This window comes from Zootoca vivipara, chromosome 4, assembly GCF_963506605.1.
Source record: "Zootoca vivipara chromosome 4, rZooViv1.1, whole genome shotgun sequence".
Lineage (NCBI taxonomy): Eukaryota > Metazoa > Chordata > Lepidosauria > Squamata > Lacertidae > Zootoca > Zootoca vivipara.
In genome coordinates, this window is record NC_083279.1 from 99,027,237 (window position 1) to 99,052,086 (window position 24,850).

The 24,850-nt window shown below is 48.3% G+C and overlaps 1 protein-coding gene across 2 annotated transcripts in view; it reads left to right on the plus strand.

Moving 5' to 3' along the window:
- The window catches only part of PDE2A (phosphodiesterase 2A), a 360,136-nt gene that overhangs the window by 147,151 nt on the left and 188,135 nt on the right, over positions 1-24,850 (plus strand). The window lies entirely within an intron of this gene.

Below are 24,850 nucleotides of genomic sequence, written 5' to 3' on the forward strand. Positions count from 1 at the left end.
ATAATCACTGTGATTAAACCACCCGCAGAGAACTACGTCCACGCAGAAATGAGCTGCGGAAAGTGAAAATTCCCTGGGCTGTGCAGTTGTTGCCATTTGAGGAACTGGAGAAAAACTGGGGGGGGGGGTGGGAGAGAGGTTAAGAAACACTTTATTTTGGCAAGGAGGGCTTTGCTGGCTCCTTTTGTGACTCAGTGACCCTTTGGAGAGGAAGGAAGAATCATTGCACTCCTGCTTGGAAATCCAAGAGTCCCTGGCAAAGCAAGTTGATGGACTATTCCAGGGGTCAGCCAACATTTTCAGCAGGGGGCCAGTTCACTGTCCCTCAGATCTTGTGGGGGACCAGACTATATTTTTTTTGGAGGGGGGGGGGGTTGAACGAATTCCTATGTCCCACAAATAGCCCAGAGCTGCATTTTAAATAAAAGGACACATTCTATTCATGTAAAAACACGCTGATTCCCGGACGGTTTGTGGGCCAGATGTAGAAGGCGATTGGGCCGGATCCGGCCCCCGGGCCTTAGTTTGCTTCCCATGGACTATGCCGAAATGGGAAAATTAAATGGGAAGCTCAGAAATCAAGGAGACAAGAACTTTAACAAGGAATGGGAAAAGTTTATGATTTATTTAAGAGACCACTGCAAGCGGGTTAAAACATTGTTGTTGTTTAGTCGTTTAGTCGTGTCCGACTCTTCGTGACCCCATGGACCATAGCGTGCCAGGCACTCCTGTCTTCCACTGCTTCCCACAGTTTGGTCAAACTCATGTTTGTAGCTTCGAGAACACTGTCCAACCATCTCATCCTCTGTCGTCCCCTTCTCCTTGTGCCCTCCATCTTTCCCAACATCAGGGTCTTTTCCAGGGATTCTTCTCTTCTCATGAGGTGGCCAAAGTATTGGAGCCTCAGCTTCAGGATCTGTCCTTCCATTGAGCACTCAGGGCTGATTTCCTTCAGAATGGATAGGTTTGATCTTCTTGCAGTCCATGGGACTCTCAAGAGTCTCCTCCAGCACCATAATTCAAAAGCATCCATTCTTCGGCGATCAGCCTTCTTTATGGTCCAGCTCTCACTTCCATACATCACTACTGGGAAAACCATAGCTTTAACTATACAGACCTTCATCGGCAAGGTGATGTCTCTGCTTTTTAAGATGCTGTCTAGGTTTGTCATGGCTTTTCTCCCAAGAAGCAGGCATCTTTTAATTTCGTGACTGCTGTCACCATCTGCAGTGATCAAGGAGCCTAAGAAAGTAAAATCTCTCACTGCCTCCATTTCTTCCCCTTCTATTTGCCAGGAGGTGAAGCCCCTTCACCATGACAAGGCATTGATCCATGAAGGGGGTTAAAACATTAGTAGGATTTAAATCGCACTTGTAAAGTAATGGAAAGCAGGGATAATTTAAAAGGATTAAATTTTTTGATAAGTATTCATAAGTATACCTGAAGGAGCGTCTCCACCCCTATTGTCCAGTCCGGACACTGAGGTCCAGCTCCGAGGCCCTTCTGGCGGTTCCCTCCCTGCGAGAAGTGAGGTTAGAGGGAACCAGGCTGAGGGCCTTCTCGGTAGTGGCACCCACCCTGTGAAACGCCCTCCCATCAGATGTCAAGGAAATAAACAACTGTCTGACTTTTAGAAGACACCTGAAGGCAGGCCTGTTTAGGGAAGCTTTTAATGGTTTTAAGAGTGTGCGGGGTATCAATAATAATAATAATATAATTTATTATTATTATTTGTAAATAATACCCCTAGGATCCACGAAAGGAAAGTAAAGAGATTCAGAGCAATCTTGATGTTGGGATTTGGAACTGTTTTTTGTTGTATGTTTATATATATTTTTAAATCAAATTAAAAAATTATATACAGTATATAAAAGGAAATCCCAGGCTCCCTCCAGATCGCCCTTCTCCTTATGACAAATCGTGCTCACGGTGGTGTCAAAGCGATTATACACACCACCATTTTCAGTAGTATTTGCAGCTGCAAAAGTTCTAGGGCAGGCATACCACCCCAATTCTTCCGAATACTAGTGGCTGGAAACAGCAAGACGGGAGAGTGCTCTTGTGTTCGAATCCTGCTTGCGGGTTCCCCACAGGCAACCCGGTTGGCTACCGTGAGAACAGGATGCTGGCCTAGATGGGCCATCGTTGGCCTGATCCAGCAGGCTCTTCGGACGCTAATGTCCAGTTTTTCTAAAGGGATGCTGCTGCATATTTACTTGCAGAGAGCACCCGCCCTCGTAAGAATATATAGAAAAAGCTAAGATAGCTGGACTGACCTTTGTTCTCCCCTCCTCTTCACTGGAAAAAAAAACCATTTCAGCTGCAGGAGATAATCAAATTAAATCCCATTCAGCTCCCCACAATGAGCGGAGGAGGAGGAGGAATATTGAAGGACCATTTCTTCCCTCTCATTATTTGCATGAAGAACAGACTGAGGTACTTTATTCCGTTCTCCAGAGATGCTGGGGGTGGACATGTATTTTCTGGCTACAATCGGAGAGTGAGACCATCGCTTTCTGCCTGCCTCTTGCAAACACGGGGTTAACCTATACCAGTGATTACCTGCAGATTTAGGAGATATCAAGCCACCGCATTTGCAGATACTCCTGTGGTGGAGTCTCCTTTTTTGGAGTTCTTTAAGCAGAGGCTTGACAGGCATATGTCAAGAATGCTTTGATGGTGTTTCCTGCTTGGCAGGGGGTTGGACTGGGTGGCCCTTGTGGTCTCCTCCAACTCTAGGATTCTATGATTCTACCCTTAGGGGATGAGCTCTCTTGTGTGTCACAACAAAGACAGTGGCTGCGGAATCCCAGGTTCAAATCCACACCCAGCTATTGTGGGAATATTCAGGGAGGCAGGAGAGGATATATTGTTTATTAATATCCTTCCTAACTTGCACTAGCAAGTTCTATAACTTAGCAGAGTTTTACATCCTCCTTTTAAACGCACAGTAGATTGCAGGCTTGTGCAAGCCTCTCAATATTAGATTCCTGGTCAGTTCCCTTATATCCCTCTTAAAAGAATAAACATGCCACAACCTTGTGTAAAGTATACAAAAGAAGTTTACTCACACCATCAGTTCACAGTTGGATCCCTGAAGGCAGGCTTTGTTACAAAGTATATACATGTGGAGCTATCCCATATGGAGATAATCCCAGTGTCCTGCCAACAGAGCATTTCTAGCTGAAAGCTGCTGCTCCAACGGCGGAGGAAGTCAAAAAGAGAGTGTGTGCTGCGTGCCTTGTCCTTTTGTTACCTGGACAGGTAAGGTCACACCTACCTCTGGCCACATGCAAAGCATGTATGCCCCAGCCAGGAGGAAACAGGAAGTTTTCGACTGGCTGGACCAAACATTCCCCTGCATGCCCACTCTAGGAAAACAAGGAATGTTGTACTTGACTGCTACTTATGTATCACACCCCACAGGTCTGACCAAGGCAGAACCCTAAAATGCTAGAATTGCACAGCTGGAAGGGACTCCGAGGGTCATCTAGTCCAACCCCCTGCAATGCAGGAGTCCCAGCTAAAACATCCTTGACAGAGGGCCACCCATCTTCTGTTTAAAACCTTCCAATGAAGGAGAATCCATCATCTTCTGAGGCGGTGCAAGGCGCTGTTCCTTCCCACAATACTTTTGTTGATGCCGACTAGAATTGGACTAGCTTTTCTTTCGTTGCTGAGCAATGATCTCAGCTTTATCGCTTAGCAGCCAGACTAGGGCGGTGGGGGTGGAAGCAAGGAAGGCAAAAGGCTTAAATTGTGTGTAGGGTGGTGTGTGTGTGTGTGTGTGTGTGTGTGTGTGTGTGTTGCTGCTTTCGCCAGACACAGAACAATCCAGCCTGTCCAGCGAAGATCTAATAAAAGATAACTTGGCGACTCATTCCCCCGAAGCAGATGGAGAGCCTAGCAACCGTCATCGACAGTCGCTGATAATTACTTTTAATCAAGGCAGATTCATTCTTGTAGGGGTTTCATTTTAAACCACACACAAACATCCCACATTGGTCCACTTTTCCCTGTTCTCCGCAGCCCTCTCTGTCTTGTCACTGTGTTCACAGGGCGGCTTCATGAGGGCTAGAAACTTTGCCCAGTTTGTGCCACCCCACCCGCTGCCGCACTGGGCCACAGCTCGAGTATCTACTTCTCCACCTCCTTTTCCATTTTCTGATGCAGCCGAGCATTTGCGAGACCCTTCTCTCCAGCACTGCCAAGCCTCCCTTCCCTTTCCCACTGGTCCCACCCTGTCTTTCTGTCAAGGAGTCTGGGACCTGGTCTTTTCTCTTCCTCCTCCTCTCTCTGTCCATTTTTCAATTTGCCCAGGAGGGCTAGAGGTGGAGTAGAATGGCAGCAAGCTTTTATGAGCCCCCCACCCCACCCAGGAACCTTCCGAATGAAGTGAGTAATGGTGCTCTTGTGTTCGAATCCTGCTTGCAGTTTCCCTGGGGGGGGGGCATCTGGTCGGCCACTGTGAGAACAGGAGGCTGGACCAGGTGGGCCATTGGCCTGATCCAGCAGACTCTTTGCACATCTCCTCCAACGTTTCTCCGATGAAAAGAGACATCCTATCACATAATATCTCATTATACATGATTAGCCATCTCACCCATTGCTTTTTCCTGTAAGACCAATTGCAGTCATTAACAGTCGTCCACAGGTTTACCACACCTATCAGCCAATCACCCATTCCCACCACCCTTCTGAATAATACTCCTCCCCACCCTCTCACTATACATAAGGGTCTGGTGACTTCTGTTTCAGTGTATCTGAAGAAGTGTGCACGCACACAAAAGCTCACACCAATGACAAACTTAGTTGGTGTCTAAGCTGCTACTGGAAAGAATTTTTCTATTTTATGTTTATTTTGTTTTGACGGCAGACCAACACAGCTACCTACCTATAATAATAATAATGTTATTATTTATACCCTGTCCATCTGACTGGGTTGTCCCAGCCACTCTGGGCAGCTTCCAACATAGAAAAACATAACAACACATTAAACTTTTTAAACAAAAAACCTTCCCCATACAGGGCTGCCTTCAGATGTCTTCTAAAGGTTGTCTAGTTACTTATCTCCTTGGCTCAAGGGTTGCATAACTCCATACCCTCCAACATCCTAAGGAAAAGCGGGAGATTCCGGGATCAAATCAGAAACCGGGAAGGCTTCTGTAAATCTGGAGCTGTCCCTGGAAAATAGGGACACTTGGAGGGTCTCAGGTTCTTAGGTAAGCTAGGTGTAAGCTCCAGCTGTTTGGAAAGGTGGCAGGTGTGCATGGAGTTTAATGAAAATTGCTGAACCTGCCAAGAAGGCTGAGATTTGTAGAGGAGGTGTGGGAAACTGATCTTGCGTAGACGTCAAAGTACATGTGCCAGAATAAATATGACTCGGCTGTCTGGGCGCTGGTTGCCCTTCAAAGCGAGAAAAATCCTTTTGTCTCCTGTGACAACAATGCCCGTGCCCTAGAATGCTGGAGCATAGCTCTTTATCCCACATATAGCATGCAACCCGTGAGATGCTAGCCCTCTGCTCTCCCCAGAAAAGCCCCAAGCCCCACGCTCTACCGTTCCCAAGATTCCAGGAGCAGAACAGCTGAGATTGATGCTTCGCATTCCACAGCTACAATCTCAGGGTTTCTCCTTCAGGGCAGTAATCCCTCCGGCCAGAAATAAATGCCTTGAGGTCAGATCCTGTTACATCTGAATGTGGCATCAACTGGCTTTAGCAACCTGTTTGCTTGTATGGCAATGGAGATATCTCATCTCTCTCTTTGAAAGTACATGAGAACATACGCACCAACCTGGACCCAGAGATCATCTTCTGTGGCATTGCTCTCCCCAGAGAGGCTCACGAGGCACTTCGTAATGCACCAGGCATAGGCAAACTCGGCCCTCCAGATGTTTTGAGACTACAATTCCCATCCTCCCTGACCACTGGTCCTGTTAGCTAGGGATGATGGGAGTTGTAGTCCCAAAACATCTGGAGGGCCGAGTTTGCCTATGCCTGTAATACACCTTTAGGGCCTAGGCGCAGGGCATAAATATTCCTCTTTGATAGATGGCCATCCAACCTCTGCTTAAAAACTTCCAAGGACAGTCCACCCCACCTCTGGAACAGCTCGCTCTTTCAGAAGGTTCTTCCTGATGATTATTCGGAAACTCCTACCTTGTAACCTGAATCCATTGGGTTGCGTCCTACTGTCTGGAGCAGGGGAAAACAAGCAGGGCCGGCTCTAAGCCACGCTACACACGGCGCCCGTCAGACAGCTGCGCTGGGAAACGGGGCGGGGGGCGCTGGAGGGTGCCAGATATGCTTAAGACAGCCCTGAAAACAAGCTTGCTCCATCTTCCATGTGAAAACCCTTTAGATACCCTTTAGATCGCTGTCCTATCACCCCCTTAGTCTTCCCTTCTCTGGGCTAAACTTGCCCAACTCCCTCAACCATTCCTCTTAAGGCTGGGTTTCCAGACCCCATAACACCTTGGTTGCCCCCTCTGCACACATTCCAACTTGTCAACATCCTTCTTTAATTGCAGTGCCCAGAATTGGACACAGCGGACTCCAGATGTGGTTTGAACGAGGCATAATAGATTGGCACTGCAATTTCCCTTGATTCTGAAGCAGGGCCTGGTTAGATTTCCACTCTGTAACTGTGGTAAAGCAGCTTTCTTTGCAGAGCTCAGGGCAAAGTAAAACCTTTCTCAATCTCCCGATACATCTGTACCTGCCTGCTGTTCTCTTTATCCCGCATGCTGAGCGGCAGCAGCTCAAAGAAACTTAACAGATATGTCCGAGGCGCTGCTACAGAATTTAGCGTGGTTTTTTTTATAGACTGCTGTTTGGGTGGCTTTCAGAGAGGGTTAGGCAAATCCCTGGCAATAAAGGCTATCAATGCTACTAGCCATGGCAGAGGCCATGCTCTGCCTGCACAGGTGCAGGCTGTGGTGCTTCTGAGTAGCCCAGGCTGGAAGCCACAGGAGCTGAGAGGGCTCTTGTCTCCAAGTCTCGCTTGTGGGGTTCCTGTAATGGGCCCCTGGTTGGCCACTGTGAGGAGAGGATGTTGGACTAGATGGGCCATTGGCCTGATCTAGCAGAATTCTTTTCGCGTTCCTAATACTTGTCTGGAGAGATGCTTTGCCAATGGCTGCGTTTCAGTTCATGAATCATAGAATCATAGAATCATAGAGTTGGAAGAGACCACAAGGGCCATCCAGTCCAACCCCCTGACAAGCAGGAAACACCATCAAAGCATTCCTGACAGATGGCTGTCAAGCCTCTGCTTAAAGACCTCCAAAGAAGGAGACTCCACCACACTCCTTGGTAGCAAATTCCACTGCCGAACAGCTCTTACTGTCAGGAAGTTCTTCCTAACATTTAGGTGGAATCTTAGGTGGAACTGTTTGGGGAAATGTATTACAGTAAAAAGCAAAAAGTAAAAAGCAGTAAAAAGCAAAAAGTAAAAAGCAGAGACATCACCTTGCTGACAAAGGTCCGTATAGTTAAAGCTATGGTTTTCCCAGTAGTGATGTATGGAAGTGAGAGCTGGACCATATAGAAGGCTGATCGCCGAAGAATAGATGCTTTTGAATTATGGTGCTGGAGGAGACTCTTGAGAGTCCCATGGACTGCAAGAAGATCAAACCGATCCATTCTGAAGGAAATCAGCCCTGTGTGCTCACTGGAAGGACAGATCGTGAAGCTGAGGCTCCAATACTTTGGCCACCTCATGAGAAGAGAAAACTCCCTGGAAAAGACCCTGATGTTGGGAAAGATTGAGGGCACTAGGAGAAGGGGACGACAGAGGACGAGATGGTTGGACAGTGTTCTCGAAGCTACGAACATGAGTTTGACCAAACTGCGGGAGGCAGTGGAAGACAGGAGTGCCTGGCGTGCTCTGGTCCATGGGGTCACGAAGAGTTGGACACGACTAAACAACTAAACAACATTACAGTGGAACCTCAAGTTATGTACTGTCCTCCTTACAAACTCTTCGGGTAATGAGCTCCACTAACCCGGAAGTAGATGCTCCTGGTTGCGAGCTTTGCCCCGGAATGCGAGCGGAAGTTGTGCGCTCATGGCAGCGGGAGGCCCCATTAGCAAAAGCACACCTCATTTTAAGAACAGTTTCGGATTAAGAATGGACCTCCAGAACGAATTAAGTTCGTAACCGGAGGTACCACTGTATTAGATTTGCCTTTCATTGTGAGATGAGTCTGATTTCTAACCGACTAGGTATCAGGAAGAACTTTCTGACAGTAAGTTTGACAGTGGAGCAGACTCCCTTGGGAGGCGGCGGACTCTCCTTCCTTGGAGGTTTTCAAGCAGAGGTTGGACGGCCATCTGCCAGGAATGCTGTAGCTGAGATTCCTGCATTGCAGGGGGTTGGGCTAGAGGACACTTGGGCTCCCTCCAACTCTACAGTTCTGTGATTCTATACCAGGCATCCCCAAACTTCGGCCCTCCAGATGTTTTGGACTACAATTCCCATCACCCCTGACCACTGGTCCTGTTAGCTAGAGATCATGGGAGTTGTAGGCCAAAACATCTAGAGGGCCACAGTTTGGGGATGCCTGTTCTATACCCTCTCAATACCAACCACTCATAGAGATACTCATTTGAACCCTGAGTGAATGTTTCAGGTGATAAAACTGGCTGCCCCAGTTCTGCAAGCAAACCATGTCAGCCCGCAGGGCACAGAAAGTAAACACGTCTTCTTCACTGGCCCCTTTTGTTAACTATTTCTTGAATCATCCTTCCTGTGATTCTCATATTCCGGGGGGTTGGACTAGATGACCCTTTGTGTCCCTTGCAGCTCTACAATTCCGTGATTCCTTCCTTCCTTCCTTTTCTGCAAACTAGCAGGTGTATTCCCCGCTCTGGAGCATCTGCTCCTGACTGACAGCTCCCTGTTTCACTAAGAACAGGGTGGGTGGCAAGTTCAAATCTCTTCGCAGAATGGTAGCTTGCCTTAATTACAGGCTTTGCATTGCCCCCTACTCTCTTTCCCTCCTTCCTGGTCTCGGGCTCTCTAATTTCTCATTAGGCCTTGTGTGTTCACACTCTCTGGATTCCAGCTGCATCGGCAGATTTGGCCGAAACTCTCAGGCTCGCTCTGAAGCCATTATCTCCATTGCCTGGTGTGCCCCTTCCATCTCTTCATCTGATAAGCAATAGAAAAAAGCTAGGAACAGGTGGGGATCGCTGCAAACTGTTGGAGCCTGGAGGGAGGTGAGGAGGTTTCTATCTCGCTCTGTGTTTATCACAACCGGCACTGTTCCTTCTCGGCTGGAAGATGCATGGACAAGATGTAAACCAAGGAGCAGTTGAGGTAGCTGGGGATATTTAGCTTGCAGACTGAGAGGTGATATGATAGCTGTCTTCAAATATCTAAAGGGCTCTCACATGGAAGAGGGAACAAGCTTGGACCTGAACCAATGGACAATTGTCTTTCTCTTTCTCTTTAACAACTCTAATAAAAGTTGAGAGAGTTGTTGGGAATGTTTAGCCTGGAGAAGAGGGGATATGGGAGCCACCTTCAAATATCCGAAGGGCTTGTTTTCTGCTGCCCCATAGGGGAGGACCCGAAGCAATGGATTCAAATGGCAAGAAAGGAGATTCTGACTAAACATTAGGAAGAACTTTCTAAGAGCTAAGGGGATGTTGGTCTCTCCGTCACTGAATGTCCTTAAACAGAACTTAGCAGTTCAACAGTGGAATGGACTTCCTTGGAAGGTGGTGGGACTCTCCTTTGGTTCTTGAAGAGAGGCCAGGATGGGCACCTATTAGGGATTCCTCAGTAACGATTCCTGAATTGCAGGGGGTTGGACTAAATGACCCTTGGGGTCCCTTCCATTTCCACAGTTCTACGATTCTACGACATGAGAACAGGCCTCCTTGGTGGTGGCTCCCTGCTTGGGGAACCCTTTCCCCAGGGAGGCACACCTGGCACCTTCCCTATCTGTTTTTAGGCACCCGGCAAAAAGTTTTCTCTTCTACCAGACCTCTGTGACCTTGTTTAGTGGGCGTGTTATTGTGAATGTATTTTCAGCTTTTATTCTGTTCTAGCTTCATGTTGGCTTTTTAATGTATGTGCTTTTTTCGAGGTAAGTTGCTTTGAGCTGCTTTCCGTTAATAATAATAATAATATTAAAAAGCCACTAATAATTGCAATCAATCAATCAAGGTTGGAGAGAAGTGCTTGAGGGCTTGTATTGGAGAGCCTCCAGTGGGATCATGTTGTGATTTAGCCCGGCTGGGAATTTCTGAAAGCTACCCTGCTGTACAATGGGGGCAGCCCCGCCAGCTAAACAGAATAATTGTCCGGCTTCCAGCTGCGTTGCCTGAGCTAGGGATGGACGTGCTGCCTTTGATGTGGCCGAGAACTTGAGCTCTCCTGGGAATGTGCCCACGGATAAACAACTTCATTTGGTATTGTGTGTGTGTGTTCCCCTCCCTGTTTCATTGTGCATAAGCTAGGCAGTGGAGAGTTGTGTGTGTGTGTGTGTGAGAGAGAGATGTTTTTTGCAGTTCCAAGGGGAAAGTGTGTGCTCGCTTTGGCCACATCTGCAAAACCACTGAGCGTTGCACGCTGACACACGCACAGAGAGGAGCGCATGGCCTTCCCAGACCCTCCAATGTCCCTATTTTCCAGGGATAGTCCCGGATTTACAGAAGCCGTCCCGGTTTCTGATTGGTCGGAGGGTTCCTGAAACAAAAGGGTAGGAGGGAGAAAGGTTGTTTTCTGCTGCTCCAGAGAAGCGGACACGGAGCAGTGGATTCAAACTACAAGAAAGAAGATTCCACCTAAACATTAGGAAGAACTTCCTGGCAGTAAGAGCTGTTCGGCAGTGGAATTTGCTACCAAGGAGTGTGGTGGAGTCTCCTTCTTTGGAGGTCTTTAAGCAGAGGCTTGAAGGGCATATGTCAAGAATGCTTTGATGGTGTTTCCTGCTTGGCAGGGGGTTGGACTGGATGGCCCTTGTGGTCTCTTCCAACTCTATGATTCTATGAACCGAGAAGATAAGGAACTAGACAACCTCCAGAAGACATCAAATCACACCTCCTATGTGGTCCAGAAGAAGGATTATGCTTCATGTCCCTTTTGTCCCCCTGCAAGGCAGCAAGGATGTTGGGAACGAACATCACCTCCTGGCCGTCACCTCCTGTTTAAACCCTGGCAGCTGGCCCCTGTTGGAGTCACAGCACAGGGGAAGATTAACCTTTAGTCCCGTCCACCATGGCCTTGCGTAGATTCTTGACAGCTTTATTCTTGATGAATGGCTCCGCTTGACATTCCCGAAAACAAAAGTTGGCTCGCAGCTGGGCGTGAACTGGGCTGGAGTGGGGTGCGTGTGCGCGAAGAACGTCTTTAGTACTTCCCAAGGCCAGGCAAACCGTTTATTTTGATAACAAAATAAAAAAAATTCCTTCAGTAGCACCTTAAAGACCAACTAAGTTTTAATTTTGGTATGAGCTTTCGTGTGCATGCACACTTCATCAGATACACTGATTATTTATTTTGATGTGAGGGGCTGGGGAGGTACGGCGCACCTCTCGCACCCAGAACCACTTGTCTATTCTCGATCCTTTGTTTACCTCTTAAATCAACGACTTCCTGCCCCTCCTTGGAGAGCCACCCCAATTCCTCCGGCTTATCCCCGTCTTGTGAGCGGCAAATAATAATAATAATACAGTGTTCGCTTCCAGGGAGAGCGCAATGTTCTGCCGGACGGGAAATCCTTGAAGAGGGACGCCTGGCGTCCGCCGCACCATTTGTCCTCTCCGACAGCTGAGGATCAACAGGATGCGGCCTTGACACGGGCTCTCTCTCTGTTTCCCTTTTCTTAATCGCTGCCCTCGACGCTTTTTTGTTCAGCTGCTGGGCGCTTGACGCGGGCGAGGTCCAGCTGGGGCAAGGCTGCAAGGGGAGGGCGGGAGGGAGGAGGTGGCCTCCCTGAGATGCCAAATGGGCACATCCAGATAACGTTGGCTTCTGCCTGCCCTCGCGGGGAGGACACAATGTGCAGCAGGAGATCTGACACTGATGCGTGCTTTTTGACGTAGCCTGCCACAATCTGGGCACGGTGACTTTACCCTCCAAGGTTTCTCCGATGAAAATAGGGACATCCTATTCCACAACAACATTTTTGTTATTTATACCCTGCCCTGCCCATCTGACTGGGTTGCCCCAGCCACTCTGGGTGGCTTTCAACATATATAAAAACACAATGAAACATTAAACATTGGGGGGGGGGAGACTTCCCTATACAGGGCTGCCTTCATAGTTACTGATTTCCTTCGCTTTGGGGGGGGGTGTCACATAATTCCATACCCTCCAACATTTCTCAGATGGAAATAGGGACCTAAGATAAAGCGGGGCATTCCAGGATCAAATCAGAAACTGGGATGGTTTCTGTAAATCTGGAACTGTCCCTGGAACATAGGGACACTTGGAGAGTCTCAGGTTCTCAGGTAAGCTGGGTGTAAGCTCCAGCTGTTTGGAAAGGCGGCAGGTGTGCCTTGAGTTTAAAGAGAATTGCTGAACCTGCCAAGAAGGCTGAGATTTGTAGAGGAGATGTGGGAAACTGACTTTTGGAAGGTCAGCACTGACCCCATATATTGAAAGCACCAAGGCTTTACATGCAGAACGCATGCACGGCGAAAATACGTCCGGGTTTGCGGAGTTCATAACCCAAGGTGTTCGTAACCCAAGGTACAACTGTAGTTTGTCAAGAGTGTTGAGCGATGTTAGGGGACTTCAGGGCCGGCTCTAGGTAGACCCCCGGTGGCGCAGGGCACCATGGCGCCGGCCCGCCAGGAGGGCGCCGCGAGCTGCACCCGCCCGCTGGCCGGCCGGTCCGCCGGTTCGACGCGCAGCTGCACCCGCCTGCCCGCCCACCGCGCTGGGAAACGGGGCGGGGGGCCGCTGGAGGGATCCGTCGCTCCACAGCGCCAGGGGCGCTTAAGACGGCCCTGGGGGACTTATTATTAATAATGAAGCTGCCCAGAGTGGCTGGGGGAACCCAGCCAGGTGGGCTGGATATAAACTTTGTTGTTGTTGTTGAAGGACGTGTGGGTCCAGAATTGGCCTCCACAGTCACTTATGGACTCATTGTTAAAACTGTGATTATGGAAGACAATCTTACTTGGCTACGAGTCGATTGCCAAGAATTATTATTATTATTGATATTGATATTAATATTACGTAATACCCCCACATTTCCTCCAAGGAGCTCAAGGTGGCATACACAGCTCTTTTCCTCCCCATTGATCCCCACAACAACCCTGTGTGGTAGGCTAGGCTGAGGGCAGGGGACTGCCTCACCCAGTGAACCTCATGGCTGAGTGGGGATTTGAACCCAGGTCTCACAACACCCTGTCAACATTCCACATCTCATCCTTTCCACTCCCCACCGCCTGGCAACATTGGAATGATCCTGTGGCATCACAGCAGAATTTATAGTCACTGAGCCCAGAGAAATAGCATTCTGGCGCTGGTTCTCGTTATCCTATTATCAAAGGTTACGTAATTAAGAGTGGTACCTCCAGCTGCAGGCTGTGGCTGCCTGATTTGATTCCAGGAATCTAATTTGCAAACTAAGCTACGCTGGGAAATAGATCATCACAGGGCCTGGAATGAATTCGCCTTGTGTCTTCCCAGAACCCCTTTTATATGAAACAAACATAAGGAGAGAAAGCCGGATCAGGCCAGTGCCCCCCCCCCCCGTAGCCCAACATCCTGTTCTCACAGGAGCTGGCCAGATGCTTCAATGGGAAGCCTGCAAGCAGGATCCAAGCACAAGAACAACTCTCCCCTCTTGAGGTTTCCAGCAACTGGGATCCAGAAGCATCTAACTGCCTCTAACCGCAGAATCAGAGCAGAGCTGGTAGCAATCGATAGTCTGTCATCTCCTCTTCCATGAACTTGTCGGTTCCTCTTTTAAAGCCTTCTAAATTGGTGGCCATCCCTGCCTCCTGTGGCAGGGAGTTCCATAGTCTACCTCTGTGTTCATGAAGAAAGTCCTTTCTTTTATTCGTCCCAAATCTTCCAACATTCATTGGAGTTATAACACTAAACTGCGCTTTCCCCCTAGCGCTCAACTTGAATCTAGCCCCTTAGATCTCATTCTGCTTTCTTTCTTTTTTTAATTAATAATGTTTGTTCATTTCCCAATAAAAATATTCCGATTATTAACAAATCATATCGTATCAAATCATATACATTATCTCTGATTATATATTCCAAATTCAAAAGGGGGACTCCCCATGTCCTGGTTTCTAGAGGTAATTGATCTAATTCGGTTTTCCTCTGGGACAGCCCTTCAAGGATTAGGGGAGTCATAGAATTATAGAGATGGAAGGGACCCCGGAGGGTCAACTAGTCCAACCCCCTGAGAGTCCAAGGGACAAGGCCGCTATCCTGCCCAGGTTCCTTAAACCTTGCCTTTTAGGGTTTTCCTTCCACATCCTTGTCCCCATCTCCATGGCCCTGCAAGGCACTGGGACTTTTTCTGAGAGTCACCACCGCTGGGCTGGAAATCCCTGGCTAAGAAACTGACATTCGTGTTGCTCTAGCCTAGCCTGGGCGTCCAGTCTGGCTGCTTTGCCATTCCTGAAAGGTCCTGCGAGATCCCCTTACCTCATATGTTCCCACTTGACCACTTCAATCGGAAGAATTGGCCCTGCTTACAGGCGCCACATGGGACGCGGGTGGCGCTGTGGGTTAAACCACAGAGCCTAGGGCTTGCTGATCAGAAGGTCGGTGGTTCGAATCCCCGCGGCGGGGTGAGCTCCTGTTGCTCTGTCCCAGCTCCTGCCAACCTAGCAGTTCGAAAGCATGTCAAAGTGCAAGTAGATAAATAGGTACCGCTCTGGCGGGAAGGTAAACGGCATTTCCGTGCGCTGCTCTGGTTTGCCAGAAGCGGCTTAGTCATGCTGGCCACATGGCCTGGAAGCTGTACGCTGGCTCCCTCGGCCAGTAAAGCAAGATGACCGCCGCAACCCCAGAGTCGTTCATGACTGGACCTAATGGTCAGGGGTCCCTTTACAGGCACGAGATAATGCCATTCTGTCTTTCTGAGAACTCAGTCATTTCGTACACACTGGAACTCCCTGCCTATTGCGATCAAACAGGCGCCTTCTCTGTACTGCTGAAAGCATTCTTGTTCTGACAAACGTAACCAAATGGTTGGAAAGTTGATAATAGAATCATAGAATCATGGAGTGGTAAGGGACCCCCAAAGGTTTTCTAGTCCTTCTTCTTCTTTGGCTATCACTCGTAGTCAAGTAAGATTGTCATTCATAAACACGGTTTCAGCAGTGAGTCCGTAAGTGACTGTGGAGGCCAATTCTGGATCCACACGTCCTTCCACAGCGCTCAACATTGGTTTCCGGGTGGGAGTTGATCACCCGGTTTGCCAAGCGTGCCTTCCTCTTAGCATGTTTCTCCTTTGTGTCCTGAGTTCGAGTGTCTTCAAAGCCCATGACGCCTTTGGGAAAGGCTGTTCTCCAAGTGGAGCGCTCGCAGGCCAGTGTTTCCCAGTTGTCAGTGTTTATACTACATTCTTTTAGATTTGCCATGAGAGAGTCTTTTGTTGACCACAAGCATTACGCTTTCCATTTCTAAGTTAGGGTAGCTGCTTTGGAAGTTGATAATCACATCATGACCAGCCCAATGAAGTTGATGTTGAAGAATCATCACTTCGATACTGGTGATCTTTGCTTCTTCCAGTGCACTGTCATTAGTTTGACATTATTTTAGTATGTTTAGCCTGGAGAAGAGGAGGTTAAGGGGTGATATGATAGCCATGTTCAAATATATAAAAGGATGTCATATAGAGGAGGGAGAAAGGTTGTTTTCTGCTGCTCCAGAGAAGCGGACACGGAGCAATGGATTCAAACTACAAGAAAGAAGCTTCCACCTAAACATTAGGAAGAACTTCCTGACAGTAAGAGCTGTTCAGCAGTGGAATTTGCTGCCAAGGAGTGTGGTGGAGTCTCCTTCTTTGGAGGTCTTTAAGCAGAGGCTTGACAGGCATATGTCAAGAATGCTTTGATGGTGTTTCCTGCTTGGCAGGGGGTTGGACTGGGTGGCCCTTGTGGTCTCTCCCAACTCTATGATTCTATGATTTCACTGGCATTAGTTTGATCACAGGCTGCAAATGCAGGAATATGCAGCTGTCCTATATGGGAACAGAACCTGCAACCTTGGCATTATCCGCACCAGGCTGTAACTGGGACATTCTGGGATCAAATAAGAAACTGGGATGGCTTCTGTAAATCAGGGACGACCCTGGAAAATAGGGGCGCTTGGAGGGTTTGCATACGCCACCTCCTCTGTCACCTCCGCAGTCCCAGGACAGCCACAGGGGCTGAGCTAACGGATCGTTTCCCTTTCCCATTCCCATCAAGCACAGGATGCCCAGAAGGAAAGCTCTTTCCTGCCGGGACAGAGGCCAAGAGCAGCGCTGTGAGGTGGCCTTGCGAGAGGTAGGTCCGTGGCCAGGGTGGGGACTCCAGGATGTCTAGCCCCCCACTTTGAGGGTTTGGTTGTGACAGAAGTCAGGGCTTTTCCTGGACTAAAAAAGGGGGGGCATCTTGGTTTTTACGCCCTGTTACCTCTCTCTCTCAATAGAATGCCCCTTGCAGGAAAGATGGGAGACCTACAGAATTCCTCAAAATGAATGGAATATGGAAATTCTGGCAATGTGCACCAAACTTTGCTTTGCTGGTTGTGTGGGCAGAGTGGGGAAATGAATGGAGATATCTCTGCCATTTGACAGAGGAAATAATAATAATAATAATAATAATAATAATAATAATAATAATAAAGTTTTAAATGTTTGATCTTTTATCACTTTTATTAATAAAAGTGATAAAAGATCAAACATTAAAAACTTAACTAAACAGGGTTGCCTTCAGACGTCTTCTAAAAGTCAGATACCGGGTAGCTGTTTATTTCTTTGACATCTGATGGGAGGGCGTTCCACAGGGAGGGAGCCACTACCGATAAGGCCCTCTGCCTGGTTCCCATGTAAGCTCCCTCCTTGCAGGGAGGGAACCGCCAGAAGGCCCTCGGAGCTGGATCTCAGTGTCCGGGTGGAACAATGGGGGTGGAGATGCTCCTTCAGGTATACTGGGCCGTTTAGGGCTTTCAAGGTCAGTGCCAACACTTTGAATTGTGCTCGGAAACGTCCCGGGAGCCAATGTAGGTCTTTCAATGTAGGAAAGAGGCTACCTTGGAAAGTGGTGGACTCTCCTGCATTGGAGGGTAGGGTCGTAGAATTGTAGCACTGGAGGGCACCCAAGCGGTCATCTAGTCCAACCCCGTGCCATGCAGGAATCCCAGCTAAAGAACCTCAGACACATGGCGCTCCAAACTCTGCTTGCAAATCTTGTTTCCTTTTCAATCCAAAGGACATATGACAGGCATATGTCAGAAATGCTTTGATGGTGTTTCCTGCTCGGCAGGGGGTTGGACTGGATGGCCCTTGTGGTCTCTTCCAACTCTATGATTCTATGATTCAAATGACAAGAAAGAACTTTCTGATGGCAAGAGCCATGGTGGATTCCCTCAGAAATGGATTGGCTCTCCTTCCTTGGAGGTTTTTAAACAGAGGTTGGATCACGGGTTCCTTAGCTGCAATTCCTGTGTTTTTTTGGGGGGGGGTTGGACTAGATGACCCTTGGGATCCTTCCAACTCTACAATTCATTGATCTTATGGTATTTGAACAGTGGCATGCTTGCTCTTGCGCTAAAAGTCTTCTCTGTATACCCCATCCAAAGTGGAAGTGGGCCCCAAACGAACTCAGCTACGCTGCCTTGTGTCATGTACTTCATTTTGAGTTCCGGAGGCAGACGGCTCATGCTACACAAAGAATGAATTCGCACACTCTCGGGGCCCTGGCAGCCCACTGTGCTTTGCCCAGCATGGAATGGGCAGATTCCAATTGTTTCTGACTTATTACAAGTTTCCAGCTACGCCGGCAGATAATTGAAGAGCAAGGAGCCACAAGTGTGCTGGCACCATGGGATGGGTTGCAAAGTGGATCACAGCAGAACTTTTGCAAAGGGCTGGGTGGGATTTGGCGGAGCTGCTGGGCAGCGTTGCTCAATGGTTGCAGCATGCATACTTTGAAGGCCGGAAGTCTCAGATTCAGCCTGCAGCATCTTCTGCGAAAAGCAGCCTTCCCCAAGCTGGTAAGACCGAGCGTGTAAAAGGATGCTAGCCTCTTTCCCCGCCCCCTCTTGTAAAGTGTATTGATAAGAGCCGAAGAAGGAAAGAGACTGCTGGATCTGACTAAAGAGAGCCTATGGTATCTATTCACAGTGGCCGACCAGATGCCCATTAATTGAAACCCTCAAGCAGCTTTGACATGATTTGCTTGCAGAACTGGGGGCAGCCACCTTTATCACCTGAAACGTTCACTCAGGATCCAAATGATCATCTCTATGAGCGGTTGGTATTGAGAGGGTATAGAATCACAGAGCTGTAGAGTTGGAGGGAGCCCAAGCATCCTCTAGTCCAACCCCCTGCAATGCAGGAATCTCAGCTACAGCATCCACGACTGATGGCCGTCCAACCTCTGCTTGAAAAACCTCCAAGGAAGGAGAGTCCGCCACCTCCCGCGGGAGACTGTTCCACTGTCAAACTGTGCAGCCTCTGCCATGGCTAGTAGCATAAAGGTAAAGGGACCCCTGACCATTAGGTCCAGTCGTGACCGACTCTGGGGTTGCGGCGCTCATCTCGCATTATTGGCTGAAGGAGCTGGCGTACAGCTTCCAGGTCATGTGGCCAGCATGACTAAGCCGCTTCTGGTGAAACCAGAGCAACACACTGAAACACCACTTACCTTCCCACTATAGATAAAGGGGCCCCAGACCATCAGGTCCAGTCGTGTCTGACTCTGGGGTTGCGGCGCTCATCTCGCTCTATAGGCCGAGGGAACCGGCGTTTGTCTGCAGACAGCTTCCGGGTCATGTGGCCAGCATGACAAAGCTGCTTCTGGCGAACCAGAGCAGCGCACGGAAACACCGTTTACCTTCCCGCTGGAGCGGTCCCTATTTATCTACTTGCACTTTGATGTGCTTTAGAACTGCTAGGTGGGCAGGAGCTGGGACCGAGCAATGGGAGCTCACCCCGTTCCAGGAATTTGAACCGCTGACCTTCTGATCGGCAAGCCCTAGACTCTGTGGTTTAACCCACAGCGCCACCTGGATCCCCACAGCACTTTAGAGACCAACTAAGTTTGTCATTGGTATGAGCTTTCGTGTGCATGCACACTTCTTCAGTCACCAGACTCTTATATAGAGAGAGAGGGTGGGGAGCGGTATTACTCAGAAGGGTGGTGGGAATGGGGGGGTTGGCTGATAGGTGTGGTAAACCCGTGGATGACTGTTAACGACTGCAATTGGTCTTATAGGAAAAAGCAAGGGGTGAGATGGCTAAAAATAGCTTTATCATGTATAATGAAATAAGAATCCAATGTCTCTATTCAGACCAGGTCTCTCCATGGTTTTAAGTTTGGTAATAAGTTACAATTCAGCAACTTCTCTTTCCAGTCTACTTCTGAAATTCTTTTATAATAAGACAGCTACTTTGAGATCTTGTATAGAATGTCCTGGGAGATTGAAGTGTTCTCCTACTGGTTTCTCTGTCTTGTGATTCCTGATGTCAGATTTATGTCCATTTATCCTTTGGCGTAGGGTTTGGCCTGTTTGTCCAATATAGAGAGCTGAAGGGCACTGTTGGCATTTGATGGCATACACAATGTTAGAAGATGAGCAATTAAATAGTCCTGAGGTGGTATGTTTGATGTTGTTGGGGCCAGTAATGGTGTTGTCCAGGTGTATGTGGCAGCAAAGTTGGCATTTGGGTTTCCTTGCAGATCTCAGGGCAAAGTAAAACCTTTCTCAATCTCCCGATACATCTGTATCTGCCTGCTGTTGTCTTAATCCTGCATGCTGAGCGGCAGCAGTTCAAAGAAATTTAACAGAGATGTCCAAGGCGCTGCTACAAAATTTAGTGTGCTTTTTATAGACTGCTGTTTGGGTGGCTTTCAGAGAGGGTTAGGCAAATCCCTGGCAATAAAGGGTGTCTATGCTACTAGCCTAGGGACGCAGGTGGCGTTGTGGGTTAAACCACAACGACTGGACCTAATAGTCAGGGGTCCCTTTTGTTGTTGTTTAGTCGGTTAGTCGTGTCTGACTCTTCGTGGCCCCATGGACCAGAGCAAACCAGGCACTCCTGTCTTCCACTGCCTCCCGCAGTTTGGTCAAACTCATGTTGGTAGCTTTGAGAACACTGTCCAACCATCTCGTCCTCTGTCGTCCCCTTCTCCTTGTGCCCTCCATCTTTCCCAACATCAGGGTCTTTTCCAGGGAGTCTTCTCTTCTCATGAGGTATTGGAGCCTCAGCTTCAGGATCTGTCCTTCCAGTGAGCACTCAGGGCTGATTTCCTTCAGAATGGATAGGTTTGATCTTCTTGCAGTCCATGGGACTCTCAAGAGTCTCCTCCAGCACCATAATTCAAAAGCATCAATTCTTCGGCGATCAGCCTTCTTTATGGTCCAGCTCTCACTTCCATACATCACTACTGGGAAAACCATAGCTTTAACTACACGGACCTTCATCGGCAAGGTGATGTCTCTGCTTTTTAAGATGCTGTCTAGGTTTGTCATTGCTTTTCTCCCAAGAAGCAGGCGTCTTTTAATTTCGTGACTGCTGTCACCATCTGCAGTGATCAAGGAGCCCAACTAAGTAAAATCTCTCACTGCCTCCATTTCTTCCCCTTCTATTTGCCAGGAGGTGATGGGACCAATGGCCATGATCTTGTTTTTTTTGATGTTGAGCTTCAGACCACATTTTGCGCTCTCCTCTTTCACCCTTTACCTTTTTAAGGTGCTACTGGAAGGAATTGTTTTTATTTTGCTTTAGCAAAGTTACAGAGTGGAAATCTAACCAGGCCCTCCTTCGGAAGCCCATCCTAAACACTGGGCTGTGATTTAGTCTCTTCTACCTCGAGAAGTCTGCGAAACTAGGACTGTCTCCCTGCTTTGTGCTGTGGAGTCCAGTACGGAGGACTCTAGCAGCGGAACCACCCACCCAACACATCACCTTGCTGCGGGGGGCTGAAGCATGCAGTTCAGTGGCTTTCCACACAGGGCAGCGGCACCAAAACACAAAGTCTCATGAGTGCGGCCATAGGCCACAGACCACACCCTTCCAAAGGCCTCCTACTTCCTTCCCGCCAATCAAGGGCAGCCCTTTGCTCAGGGCATGGGAATGAATGAGGGCACATGACCCAGCAATACTATGGAACCTAGGCAGCTTTGGGTCCCGTGCGCAGTGACCACCAGCCTCCAAATTACCGTTGGCAGTGTCTCAAGAGAGAGAGCCTCTTTCGTCCCCCTCCTTTTCATCCTCCCACCTACAGGTTAAGTCCTCGTTCAGACAGGCCATTGGAGTCTAAGACCGACCACCTGGCTGCTGTCGGGGCGAACTGTATTTTAGTCGCCAGTTCTAAACATGTTCCAGCGGGTTTGAACTGCTTCATTAAAATGCTGGAAGCCTCCATCTCGGGAGAAAGGTGGGATCTGAAATATTAAATAAATAGACAGCAAATGATTAAATGATTTAAGTAAAAGGACATTTGAAAATAGCAAATTAGACACAGGCAAAACCTCCTTGGAAATCTCTTTCAGTCCACTTTTAGGAAACACACAGAGAGAGATAATGTAGACCCTACATGCCAATTTAGAATTGCTTCTGCAGTTGTATGGCGAGAGATTAGGCCCTGCCTTATCTTTGGCGGCAAAGTGACAAGAGCTTTAATGCTAGGCAGCTGAAAGCTGGACACACTGACCTGGATTACCTGAAGGCAGCAAAGAGCTCCTTCCAAGTTTTTGATGTGAGCGTCCGTGGCTGCAGGGTTTGGCCTGGCAGCGTTTGATCTCCGAGGGATTCCGTCTCTGAGCTGGTAAATCCACACAGCCCAGCTTATTATCCCCTTCTTTAGAAAGGGAGCAGCCCTCCCCTGACCATAATGGATGATGGGGCTGGAAGAGGGTTGGGTGGGCATGCAAGAGAGAGTGGGGGTGGGTGGGCGCTGAAGCATTCCTGCAAGGACAGCATTTGCAACCTTGCATTTGCAGTCAAAGCTGACACTTTAAGAAAATGAGCAAAGTCCGCAAAACTATTGCACGGCAAGGAGAAATTGTATAGGAAATGTTATGTACTGAGCTGAATCATAGAACAATAGGATCCAGAATCAGCAGTCTGATTGGTCCGCAGGAGCCACCCAATCCAACTCCAGGTGGAAGTGAATCCGCAACCTGATTGGCCTGCAGGAGCAGCCAATCAGGCTGCTGGCAGAAGTCAATCCACAAACTGATTGGCCCACAGGTGTAGCCTGAAGTAGCCAATCACGCAAAGCCCATTGTGTAAATAATGTATATAAGCAGATTGTTTTGGGAAAAGGGCATTCTTCTCTTCTTCTCCTTGATGGCTACGAGCTGAATAAAGAGCATGAAATTCACTCTCGAATCTCAGGAAACATGAGAACAGCCAATGACCCATCTAGTCCACCATCCTCTTCTCAGAGTGGATAAGCAGATGTCCATAGGAAACTGATAAGCAGGATTCGAGCCCTAGAGTACCCTCCATGCCCATGCTTTCCAGCAGCTGGTATTCAGAAGTTTTTCTCCCTTTGTCCTAAAACTGGAAGTTTCAGGTGTACAATTAAACTGAATGTTGGAAGATTCTTCCTAATGTCTGCTTGGAATCTCCTTTCTTGTCACTTGAATCCACTGGTACCCTCCAGAGAAGGAGAAAACAAGTTTGCTCCACCTGACATATGATTATGACAGCCCTTTAGATGTTTGAAGGTCCTATCTCCGCTCAGTCTCCTCTTCTCCAGGCTAAGCATACCCAACTCCATCTATTGCTCCTCATAAGTTACAAGAAAGGAAATTCCAACTAAATATCATGAAGAACTTTATGAAAGACAGTGGAACAGTCTCCCTTGGGAGGTTGCGGACTCTCCTCCTTTAAGCAGAGGTCAGATGCCAGTGGGTCATGTATAATCTAGCTGAGATTCCTCCCTTGCAGGGGGTTGGACTAGATTCCCCTTCCGATCCCTTCCGATCTACAATTCTATGATTCAGAAGGGGCTGAAGCTCAACATCAAAAAAACCAAGATCTTGGCCACTGGTCCCATCACCTCCTGGCAAATAAAAAAGGGGAAGAAATGGAGGCAGTGAGAGATTTTACTTTCTTGGGTTCCATGATCACTGCAGATGGTGACGGCAGTCACGAAATTAAAAGACGCCTGCTTCTTGAGAGAAAAGCAACGACAAACCTAGACAGCATCTTAGAAAGCAGAGACATCACCTTGCCGACAAAGGTCCGTACAGTTAAAACTATGGTTTTCCCAGTAGTAATGCATGGAAGTGAGAGCTGGACTATAAAGAAGGCTGATCGCCAAAGAATTGATGCTTTTGAATTATGGTGCTGGAGGAGACTCTTGAGAGTCCCATGGACTGCAAGAAGATCAAACCTATCCATTCTGAAGGAAATCAGCCCTGAGTGCTCACTGGAAGGACAGATCGTGAAGCTGAGGCTCCAATACTTTGGCCACCTCATGAGAAGAGAAGACTCCCTGGAAAAGACCCTGATGTTGGGAAAGATGGAGGGCACAAGGAGAAGAGGACGACAAAGGACGAGATGGTTGGACAGTGTTCTCGAAGCGACCAACATGAGTCTGACCAAACTGCGGGAGGCAGTGGAAGACAGGAGTGCCTGGCGTGCTCTGGTCCATGGGGTCACGAAGAGTCGGACACGACTAAACAACAACAAATGAGTCTGCAAAGCTTGCTTTCAGACCCTTGATCCTCTTGGTTGCCCTTCTCTGCACACATTCCAGCTTGTCAACATCCTTCTTAAATTGTGGCGCCCAGAACTGGACACAGTATTCCAGGTGTGGCAGAATAGAGTGGGGCTATGACTTCCCTTCATCTGGACATTATTGCCTCAGTTGATGCAGCCTAGAATAGCATTTGCCTTTTTTTTTGGCTGCTGCATCATCTTACTCGTGCGAAGCTTGCGGTCTTCTAAGACCCCTAAGTCCTGTTCACATGTACCCCTATCCAGCTCAGAACAATAGCCTATCTCCAGACATACCACACACCTTTGAGCATGGCAAGAACAAGCATGTGTCGGAGTGAAGGTGACTAGAATTCATTCCTCCGGCTCCTGCCGGAGTGTCGTCTCCGCTCCACACAAGATGATGAGTTGAGCTCCGATAATGGAAAACAAAGGCACCTATTTCCATCTGTCAAATGGAAGGTGGAGGAAGTGAAAATGAATCCTGTTTCCGGCTGGGGGCACAGCAGGGGCTGATGTCAGCAGAAGGCCCCAAGAACTTTCACTGGAGAGAAAGTTTTACAGCAGGACAGCCTGAGAGAGGAGGAAGGGTGGGTAAGTGGACCAGACGTGGCCGCTTTTTTTTTGCAACCATGCGTTGAAATATAAACTAGGGCCTCTGTTTCTTTGGTTCTGCCAACAGAGAGTAGTAGTAAATTTATTTCGGCCATTGGCCCATATCAAACAGCAATTCAACATAAAACAGCCAAAGCAATACAAATTTTACAATTTAGGCAATACCAGCTTAACAACCATTAATAATCAGTTAAGATCAATAAAATTACTCCATGTTGTTGTTGTTGTTTAGTCGTTTAGTCGTGTCCGACTCTTCGTGACCCCACGGACCATAGCACGCCAGGCACTCCTGTCTTCCACTGCCTCTCGCAGTTTGGTCAAACTCATGTTCGTAGCTTCGAGAACACTGTCCAACCAT